This window comes from Mustela lutreola, chromosome 7, assembly GCF_030435805.1.
Source record: "Mustela lutreola isolate mMusLut2 chromosome 7, mMusLut2.pri, whole genome shotgun sequence".
Classification (NCBI taxonomy): domain Eukaryota; kingdom Metazoa; phylum Chordata; class Mammalia; order Carnivora; family Mustelidae; genus Mustela; species Mustela lutreola.
In genome coordinates, this window is record NC_081296.1 from 55,435,772 (window position 1) to 55,446,435 (window position 10,664).

Consider the following 10,664-nt stretch of genomic DNA (forward strand, 5'->3'; position numbering starts at 1 on the left):
TTTGCAATTATTCCAAAATTAAAAATTTATTTAAAAAAATCACTTCCCTATAGACTGTACCCTGTGTAAAGACTGGAAGGTCAAACATCTCTATCTGGATATAAATGGTACCTGTTAGTTAGATACTATGTGATAGAATTGAACAATTAAAGCAACATGATTTATTCTTACCTTATACTGATCATAATTGTCTGGGGAAGAGAATGCCTACTGCCGGATATCCACTAACAGAACTGACATAGGTGTTTAGCTGAATGGCTACATATACTGCCTCCCTTGCAGCCTCTGGTGACCCTGTGACTAACTTCTGACCAATGTTCTGGAAACAGAAGTATATGGCATTTCTGGGGAGTCTCCAACAGAAGGGAAGCTCCCTTCCTCTTTCCTGCTGCTGATATGAACATGGGAAGACCCTGAGGTGGTTCAGCAAGGCAATGGGGCCAAAAGACAGCATGTGTCTGAGTCTTTGATAAATTCTTGGAGGTATCACACCTAAATTCTGCCTGATACATGATCATACACATCATTTTTTAAAATCAGAAAAAATTCAGAAAAACATATAGGTGCATATAGAAGAGAATAAACCTGAATTGTAATTCTACCACCCAGAAATAGATTGTTTTGACATCACCAGTATCATCTGTGAGATATATAGATACATACTAAATTAAAAAAAAAAAAAAAAACCTCTTAGGATTCTACGTAATGAGCTTTCTTTCTTATTTTTTTTAAAGATTTTTTTATTTATTTGGCAGACAGAGATCACAAGTAGGCAGAGAGGCAGGCAGAGAGAGACGGGGGTGGGGAGCAGACTCCCTGCTGAGCAGAGAGCCTGATGCGGGGCTCAATCCCAGCACCCTGAGATCATGAATTGAACCTAAGGCAGAGGCTTTAACCAACTGAGCCACCCAGGTGCCCCTATCTTATTTTTTTAAGTTTATTTTTTTTAGTAATCTCTACACTCAACATGGGGTTTGAACTGATGACCCCCAGATCAAGAGTTGTGCGCCCTTCCAACTGAGATGGCCAGGTGTCCCTCTATCTTATTCTAAAAACAATATTATATAATGGGCATTTTCTATATATTTATTTTTTTTAATATTGTTTTGATGTTTGCACAATATTCATTACAGTGATGAATGACTATGAGGGGTATGAATTTTGTGTTACACAGACTTGGGCCACTGACTGTGTAACTTCAAGCAAGTTTTGCCACCTCTCTATAAGATGGGGATAAATAGAGGATCTACCTTTCAGAGTTATCAAGAGGATTAAATGAGTTAACACGTACAAAATCTCTCGCAGAGGACCTGGATCTTAGTAAGGTCTTAATAAATATAAACTACGGTGATTATTATCATTCTTTAACCAGGTCCCTCTTCTTGGACAGTTAACCTGTCAGGGTCTATTTCAGAAGTACAAACCACGTGAAAACTTAAAACAGAGGAATTTAATGCAGGGAAATTGGTTGCAAAGGTTTTAGGAAAGCTAAGAAATCAAACAGAGGGAATTAGATAACCTAAATATTAGCAACAGCAAGGAGTCATTACATAAGTGCAGTACAGCACTGTCCACAAGAAACCCTGGTCATGGATCATATTGCCATGCAATTGACTACATAAACTTCTTTCAAGGGTGAGTCCACTTTTCATTTGTTTTCCTGTGCCTCTCAGAGTGAATGACATAATGGACATTACTAAGTATCTCTAAAATTAATGTATTTTACTGAACAATCTGTACCATTCCTGAACTTCTTTAGATTTCAGAGGCTATATTTTTCCATACCTGGGTGTGATGCTTCAACCCACCTACAAGTAATCTGGAAGACTGAGTTTTAAGTGAGGCTCAGAGGAAGAGCAGATTCTATAGTGGGTCGGGGCTGTGGCTTTGGCCTGTGACCCAGTAGACCTAATGGTACTCAAAGTTTTGTGGAACAAGAAAGTCCCGAGAAGAGAATCACAGCGTAGTCCCGTAGAGTTCTGAAACTGTGCCTTCCTGAGCTAATCACTATTCTCCCTTTGAGAACAACGCTCTGGCATGCCTTGAGGACTTCATAGAGCCTGAACACTTGATTGTGTGTTTGGTTCCCTAGGGAGTCAATTCTGAAATGGAGACTAGTGCATAGGGGGCATCCTGGGGACTGCACCTGGAAGCAACAACTGTGAGAATTGGGCAGAGGGAGAATTTGAACTTGATACAGTTGCAACAGATGCCTCAGCTGAACATGCTGGGAACTTTAGAGTTGGGATGTCCCTATCGAGCTGTCTTGCCTTGAAGTGGAAAGGGAGCCAAGTATTGCAAAACCAGAGAGGTATAGATGCAGGCTTCCCCCAGGGAGGGGGCATAGCTTTGAGCAAGGCTGCTTCTATGGGCTTGGGAAATTTCCACAGGGGGCTTAACTGTGATCATGCTTCTTGTAACTAAGGTAATGTGTGTCTCACTCTTGGATTGGCGAATATCAGGAGGGGGACACAGTATTCATTATCCCATGGACTATGCAGCTTGAACTTCCCATCATGAGTTGACTGCTCTCTGATCCAGTAAGCCGCAAGGGTTGATATATGCAGAAACAATCTCTTATCAAATGGAAGTGGTATCCAGGAGATCAGGTTCAAGTAGATCAGGAAGGCACAAGCAAGCTACATCTATCAACTTCTGCTTGAACACTGGTCCTCCCTCAACTCATAGCTGTGCCCTTATGAGGACCTCTCATTGCTGAGTTGATAGAGAAAGAACTTGTGCCTGGTTTATAGATACTCTAACCAGAAGTGGATCCTGCCACAGTAGGGCCCCAATGAGGTATGGCCCTGATGGATGGTGGTGAAGGAAATTCTAACCAGTAGACCAAGCTTGGAGCAATTTTTGTGGTTGCTCACTATACACAGAAGAAGAATGAGCTGAAAAATAGATCTATACTGAGTTTTGGGCAGTGGCTAACACCTGGTTAGGGGCTTAGAAAGGAACAAAATTGTAAGACTGGAGACAAGAAAGTCTGGGTAAGAGGTATGAGGAAGAACATCTGAAATAGGCCTAAAGTGTCCCAAGTTAATGCTCACTCAAGGGCAGAGAAGGCTCTTAACACTATGGTGGCCAAATCAACAACATGCAATTATGCATCTAGAGTGGACCAGCTAACAGTGGAAACCAAGGCTGAGCATTCTATCCTAAGAAAACCAGTCAATTACCCATTAACAACTCTGTTAACTTGGACTCATCAATTTATCCCAAGTAGGATAAACTTATTTTGGTGTATCTATTTGTCTTCCCTGCCCACCAGGCTTTTGCCGGTATCCCATCTGCGGAGATAGAGAAAATATATATATTTAAGATTTATTTATTTATGAGGGATAGAGAGAGTGGGGGTGGAGGGCAGAGAGAGAGGGAGAGTCTTAAGCAGACTCTGCACTGAGCGTGGAGCCCAACACAGGATTTGATCTCACAACCCTGAGATCATGACCTGAACTGAAACCAAGAGTCAGGTGCTCAACCAATTGAGTCACCCAGGCACCCCATCAGAAAATCCTATTTATCATCATTAAATCCTACACATTTATTTTTTTACCGAAGTATTCACTTCATAGCAATAGCATTGCATCAATAGGCTCTTGCTCATGAAATTCACTGGTTTTGTCACATAAGCCATCACGGAGAAGCAGGTGCCTTTTCAAATGAGAATGACTTGTTAAAGACTTTTTTTTTTTTTTTTTTTTTTTTTTTTTTGGTGTCTACCTGGAGACCATGCCTGCATGGTTGAAGTGCCAGCCTAAAGGGTCTGGGAACTAAGATATAAAATTGGGAATAACCTCTCCCACTGTTATACCTGATTGTCACTGGCAGAATTTTCTCTTTCCCATTCCCAAACCTTGGGCTCTGCTGGTTTTGTGACCTAGGTGCTCAAGAACAGTATTATTCCTTCAGGAGATACAATAATACAAGGTCCCATTAACCTTGAAACTGAGTATCCCACATGACCATTTCGGATTCCTCAGGCCACTGAATTGACAGGTTGAGAAAGGACAACTGCACTTTCCGGGGTTATTGGTATCAATTATCAAGGGACAATTACATTGCTGCTACATTTCTGGTGCAGGAAGGACCATATTTGTGACTAAGGGGAGTCACTGGGGTGTCACTTAGAATAGAGAAATAGTTCAAGAATAATAATTGCATCCCAGTATTAAAGGTCAATTAAGACCAAAGTAACCCAATAAAGCCATGGAATTACAAGGACTCAGATCATTCAGGTATGAAGGTATTTTTCACCAAGTAAATAATCCGTTCAGACTCTATGAAGTCCTCAAGGCATGCCAGAGCGTTGTTCTCAAAGGGAGAATAGTGATTAGCTCAGGAAGGCACAGTTTCAGAACTCTACGGGACTACGCTGTGATTCTCTTCTCGGGACTTTCTTGTTCCACAAAACTTTGAGTACCATTAGGTCTACTGGGTCACAGGCCAAAGCCACAGCCCCGACCCACTATAGAATCTGCTCTTCCTCTGAGCCTCACTTAAAACTCAGTCTTCCAGATTACTTGTAGGTGGGTTGAAGCATCACACCCAGGTATGGAAAAATATAGCCTCTGAAATCTAAAGAAGTTCAGGAATGATACGGGTCATAAAATACATTAATTTTAGAGATACTTAGTAATGTCTATTATGTCATTCATTCTGAGAGGCGCAGGAAAACAAATGAAAAGTGGATTCACCCTTGAAAGAAGTTTATGTAGTCAATTGCATGGCAATATGATTCATGACCAGAGCTCCTTGTGGACAGTGCCGTACTGCACTTATGTATGAAGTACTATGAGCATGCAAGGAAAGAGTCATCATTCCTACCCTGGCAGGCTGAATAGGAGGAATAGGCAGTATCTGGTCATATTAAACTGAGCTGATCAGCATAATGAACAACAAAATATTTTATTCTGGCCAGATATGAAAGATGTTAAGATAGTTCACGACTCTGAGATTTAAGCTTTTCCTAAGTATATAATTTACCTATCGGATAAATTTGTTTTCTGGGTTTACAACTGAAAAAGGCAACAGAATTATTTCTATTTCTCTTTTGTAAAAGGAGAATTTAAAAATAATTCAGATAATTTCTCATTGATTTTTAAGACAACAACAATAAATCTTCACCATAACCACTTTCTGCTTATGGTCTAGCATTGAACAGTGACAAACAACTATACACTTAGTTATAAATCATGCACTAAATGGGTGTTCTAAGTATATTATATTATGTGCAACATAACAATATTGGTATCAAATTTTGAGACTTGAGTACAGCCATTCTTTTGTCTCTTAATGATAAATCAGATGCAAGATACTCAGGACACCCTAGCATTAATTCTCATTTACTATTTCTACTGTGTGTGTATGTGTGTGTGTTTTAAACTAGGAAATCTTCTTGGGAATAAAGTCAGGAAACATTTAGTAACTTGGATCAACAGGCTGTATGTGAGATGTTGTATCCATGTAAGTCAAATGTGATCAGGTTTGAAGGGGAGCACCTGGGTGGCTCACTTGGTTAAGTGTTGGACTCTTAATCTCAGGGTTGTGAGTTTAAGCCCTGCATCACGCTCCACATGCCACAGGCAACATGGAGTCTACTTTTTAAAAAATTGAATAATTTATATTTTCTTATTAATAGCAAAGCTATTTGGAGTTTTCCTTACAAAAAATTAATTTCTCTGATGCATCTTTTCTAAACTAACATACACAGAGGCATTTAAATGTCTTCTCTTATATTGTTATAGCTAAGATCTTTTCTTTTTTTTTTTTTTAAGATTTATATTTATTTATTTGACAGAGAGAGACACAGCAAGAGATGGAACATAAGCAGGGGGAGTGGGAGAGGGAGAAGCAGGCTTCCCACTGAGCAGGGAGCCCGAAGTGGGGTTTGATCCCAGGACCCTGGGACCATGACCTGAGGTGAAGGTAGAGGCTTTAACCCACTGAGCCACCCAGGCACCCCCTGTTATAGCTAAAATCTTAAGGCTTAGTGTATACCTGAGATGATGTTGATAGTTGACAATGATAGGTGTTAGACCTGATTATTTAATGATTGCTATTTTTCAGCCTTGTACATTGGCAGGGGATATATCAGGTTTGCTGCTTTTTGTTGTTCAATTGTGTTGCCTTTTTTAGTGTTATCTTTGATCCCAAGTCCCTTTGGAGGCCCAATTTTGCAACATTTGGGGAGGGGAAGTTAGTAAACTTAAAAGGAGATAATATAGTCTGTAAATCCGTGTAAGCCAGTGCCTGTAAACTTTCATGCATTGCTGTGAGCTAGAAGAAATTCTCAAGGGCACTGTCATCAGCTGCCCCTGGTCATGGAGCCACCTCTCAGCCCTTAGCTCCCTGGGATTCCCCTGGATAATGTGGCTGAGGGTACTAGTGTCAGTCTGATCAGAAGCACCTCGTTTTGTTGTGTTTTGCTTTACTGTGCCTTCCAGCTACTGTGTGGTTTTTTTTTTTTTGTTGTTGTTGTTGTTGTTTTACAAATTGAAGGTTTGTAGCAACGCTGCGTGGAGCAAGTCTATGGGCATCATTTTTCCAACAGCTCTGGCTCACTTCATGTCTCTGTCACAATATTTCAAACTTTTTCTTTATTATGTTTGTTATGGTGATCTGTGATCCGTGATTATGACTCACTGAAAGCTCAGATGCTCATATGATAGCTAGCAGTTTTTAGCAATCAAGAATTTTTTTTTTTAAAGATTTATTTGACAGAGAGAGAGAGATCACAGGTAGGCAGAGAGGCAGGCACAGAGGGGGAAGCAGGCTCCCCGCTGAGCAGAGAGCCCTACGAGGGGCTCGATCCCAGGACCCTGAGATCATGACCTGAGCTGAAGGCAGAGGCTTAACCCACTGAGCTGCCCAGGTGCCCCAACAATCAAGTACTTTTTAATTAAGGTGTGTACATTGTATTCTTTTTTACATTATGCTATTGCACACTTGGTAGACTACAGTATAGTTTAAACATAACTTTTATACCCACTGGGAAGCCAAAAAATTTACTCGATTCATTTTATTGTGATGCCAACTTTATTACTGTGGTCTGGAACTGAACCCGCCATGTCTCAGAGGTAAGCCTGTATTACGAAATTGTGCACGGGTAAAAATCCATTCAAACTGCAAATTGGACCAATGGATTTCAATGTAACAGCATACTGAAAGTTTATTGCTATGGGTTCAGATTCTGCATTGTGACTAACCTAAAAAATCAACCACAAGGATCTGAAAAGGCTATTGAAATTTTTTTTTTTCAATTACAGATCTATATGAGATCAGATTATCTTCAAATATTTCCACCAAATAACATATCACAACAAATTAAATGCCAGAGGAGGTATAAGGATTTGGCTGTCCTCTATGAGGCCATACCTTGAGGAGATCTGTAAAAATTAAATAAGGGTTTAGTTTTCTCCCTACCTTTTTCTCTGTTTTTGAAAATGTAGGTTTTTTTTTTTTTTTTTCATAAAATATGTTGTTGGTGGTAGTATGCTATGGGCTGTTATTTTTATCTTAAAGTCAATTAGTAAATATTTTTAAATGCACAGATTTCATTTCTAATATGGTATCAATATATAACTTTCATAAAGAAAAACTCTTAGAATCCTCAATAACTTTGAAAACACCAAAAATGAAGAAAATCAATGTACCATGGTAACACCAACAATGTGGATAACTTTTATTAACGTAAGAAGGAGTAAAAATAGGTTGTGCAACATTAGTGTGAAGACATGACATCAGCATCATGACTGAATAAGATGTCCCTCATCTGTGTCCCCTCCCCCAACAACTATCTGGCATCTGTCCATGGACAAAAGCACCTTTGTGGAGCCTGTGGGATCCAGCACCATACAATAAGGGGCCTGGGAGGAATCTTGCCTACCTGTGCATCAGGTAATAGACTTACAGACCTTGGTCCCAGCTGTGGACGCTGCATGTATCCGTGAACTGGCTCCAGTCCTCCTTGGCCGTGATACGGAAGCCTCTCAGACAATCCCCATTGAAGGATGTCCAGGTTTCTAGTGGAGAATTTCCAGTACACTGCTAGAGCAAAAAAAAAATACATATATATGAGTTTGGATGCATTGGAGAGGACAAGACAAATGGTTTGACTTTACGTGCATCATCTCTGCCTCAAGGTGACAACTTAGGACCAAGAGAGATCCTCTTGACCTGTGATTTTTCTCATGCAGAAAAGAGAGAACATGTGAATGAGCATCTGGCTTCCCCAGCTGTATGGGAGGCTCCCAAAGAAGCTCATTTCTCTGTCACCACATCCAACATACGGAATCATGAGTTGCATGACCAGGGAAGTGGGCAAGAAGAGGCTGGGAGAACAGCAGATATGACTCTCCCAGGGCATTAAAGGATGTGGCTCTTAACTGTGTTGCAGACTCCTTCCTGAAGCCTGCAAAGCCAGCCACTGGGGAAACCTTGCTCTCCAATCTCCCAGCTGACCCATGGGGACTCTGTTATATCACCGACACACACAGATACACACACACACACAGACACACACACACACACCCCATGGCCAGCTCCCCGGTGTTCCTGCTTGTGACCTCGAGAGAAAGGTTTGGCAGACAGTTTAGCAAGCATGCGCAGAAAGCCAGCCCCAATCTCCAGGCCAAGGAGAGACCACAAACGTGAGCTTTAGCACCACCTTTGGGAAAACAAAAGAGAGGCTGTCGGAGCTCAGCCTGGTGCATTTCAGAATAGAGGGAAGGCATACAAGCTAAAGAATTCTGCCACAAGAGGGGGCAAGAACCATGGAGCAGGTGTATGCATGGAAGTTCTGAGAAAGCCTCAATCCCTGGCAGGGTTGATGGAAGGTATTTCTCTCCCAAAGGCAGTTAATAAAGATTGAAGGAGGCGGCTCCTCATTCAAAGGCGAAGACAGCAACGCAAAGCTTCAAGGAACATGAAAAACTAAGGAAGCGTGACACCAGCAAAGGATCACAATGATCTACCCTAACCAATCCCAAAGAATTAGAGATCGGTGATTTAACTGATAAAGAATTTACAATAGTGTTTTAAGGATACTCAAGCAGTTATAAGAAAGCACAGAAAGCAATTAAATGAAATCAGGAAAACAATATGTGAGAAAAATGGGAAGTTTAACAAAGAGATAAAAATCATAACAAAGAACCAAACAAATTCTGGAGCTGAAGATTACAATGAATGAAATAGAAAAAAAAAAGTAACAGACAGCATAACCAAGAGAAAGGATTAATCAGAAACAGAATCTGTGAATTAGAAGACAAGAACTTTGAAGTTATTCAATCATAGGGAAAAAAATAAGAAAGATAGTGAAGAAAGTCTATGTAAGCCATGGATTCCATCAAAAGAAATAATGTGCAAATTATTAAAGTTCCAAAAAGAAAAGATAGAGAGAGAAGAGGGCAGAAAACTTATTTAAAGAAAGAGTGGCTGAGAAGTCCCCAATCTGGGGAGAGATTTTGATATCCAAGTTCATGAAGCTCAAAGGCTACCAAACAAACTCGGCTTAAAGAAATCCTCTCCAGGACATATCACAACAGAACTGTCAAAAATCAAAGACATATAAATAACCTTAAAAGAAGCAAGAGAAGAGAATCTTGTAACATACAGAGGAACTCCATAAGGCTATCAGTGGGTTGTTTTTTTTTTTTTAAGATTTTATTTATTTGACAGAGAGACACAGTGAGAGAGGGAACACAAGCAGGGGGCGTGAGAGAGGGAGAAGCAGGCTTCCCGCTGAGTAGAAAGCCCGATGAGGGGCTCTATCCCAGGATTCTATTCCAGGACTCAGATCATGACCTGAGCTGAAGGCAGACACTTATCAACTGAGCCACCCAGGTGCCCCCAGTGGGTTTATATTTTATTTTAGAAAATATTCTGAGGGGCGCCTGGGTGGCTCAGTGGGTTAAGCCTCTGCCTTCAGCTCAGATCATGATCTCAGGATCCTGGGATCGAGCACCCCATCAGGGTCTCTGCTCAGCAGGGAGTCTGCTTCCCGCCCCACCCCACCTCCCACCCGCCTGCCTCTCTGCTTGCTTGTGATTTTGTCTGTCAAATAAATAAATAAAATCTTTAAAAAAAATATTTTGAGAGAGAGAGTGCATGTGCATGCGTATGAGTGGGGGTGAGGGGGAAGGGAAGAGAGAGAGGGAAGAAAGAATCCCACACTGAGTGTGGATCCCAATGTGGGTTTTGATCCCATGACCTTGAGATCATGAACTGAGCTGAAATCAAGAGTCAGACATTCAATCGACTGAGCTATCCATGTGCCCCTATCAGTGCATTTCCTAACACAAAACTTACTGGCCAGGAGAGAGTGGGGTGATACATTCCAAGGGTTGAAAAGAAAAAGCTGGTCAAGAATACTCTATCCAGCAAAGTTATCCTTCAAAAATGAAGGAGAGGGATGCCTGGGTGACTCAGTAGGTTAAACGTCTGCCTTCAGCCCAGGTCATGATCCCAGGATTCTGGAATTGAGTCTGCATTGAGTTCCTTGCTCAGTGGAGAGCCTGCTTCTCCCTCTGCCTGTTGCTCCCCCTGCTTGTGCTCTCTCTCTCTCTCTTTCTCTGACAGATAAATAAGTAAAATCTTTTTAAAACATGAAGGAGAAATAAAGACTTTCCCAGACAAAAGCTGAGAGAGATCATCACAAT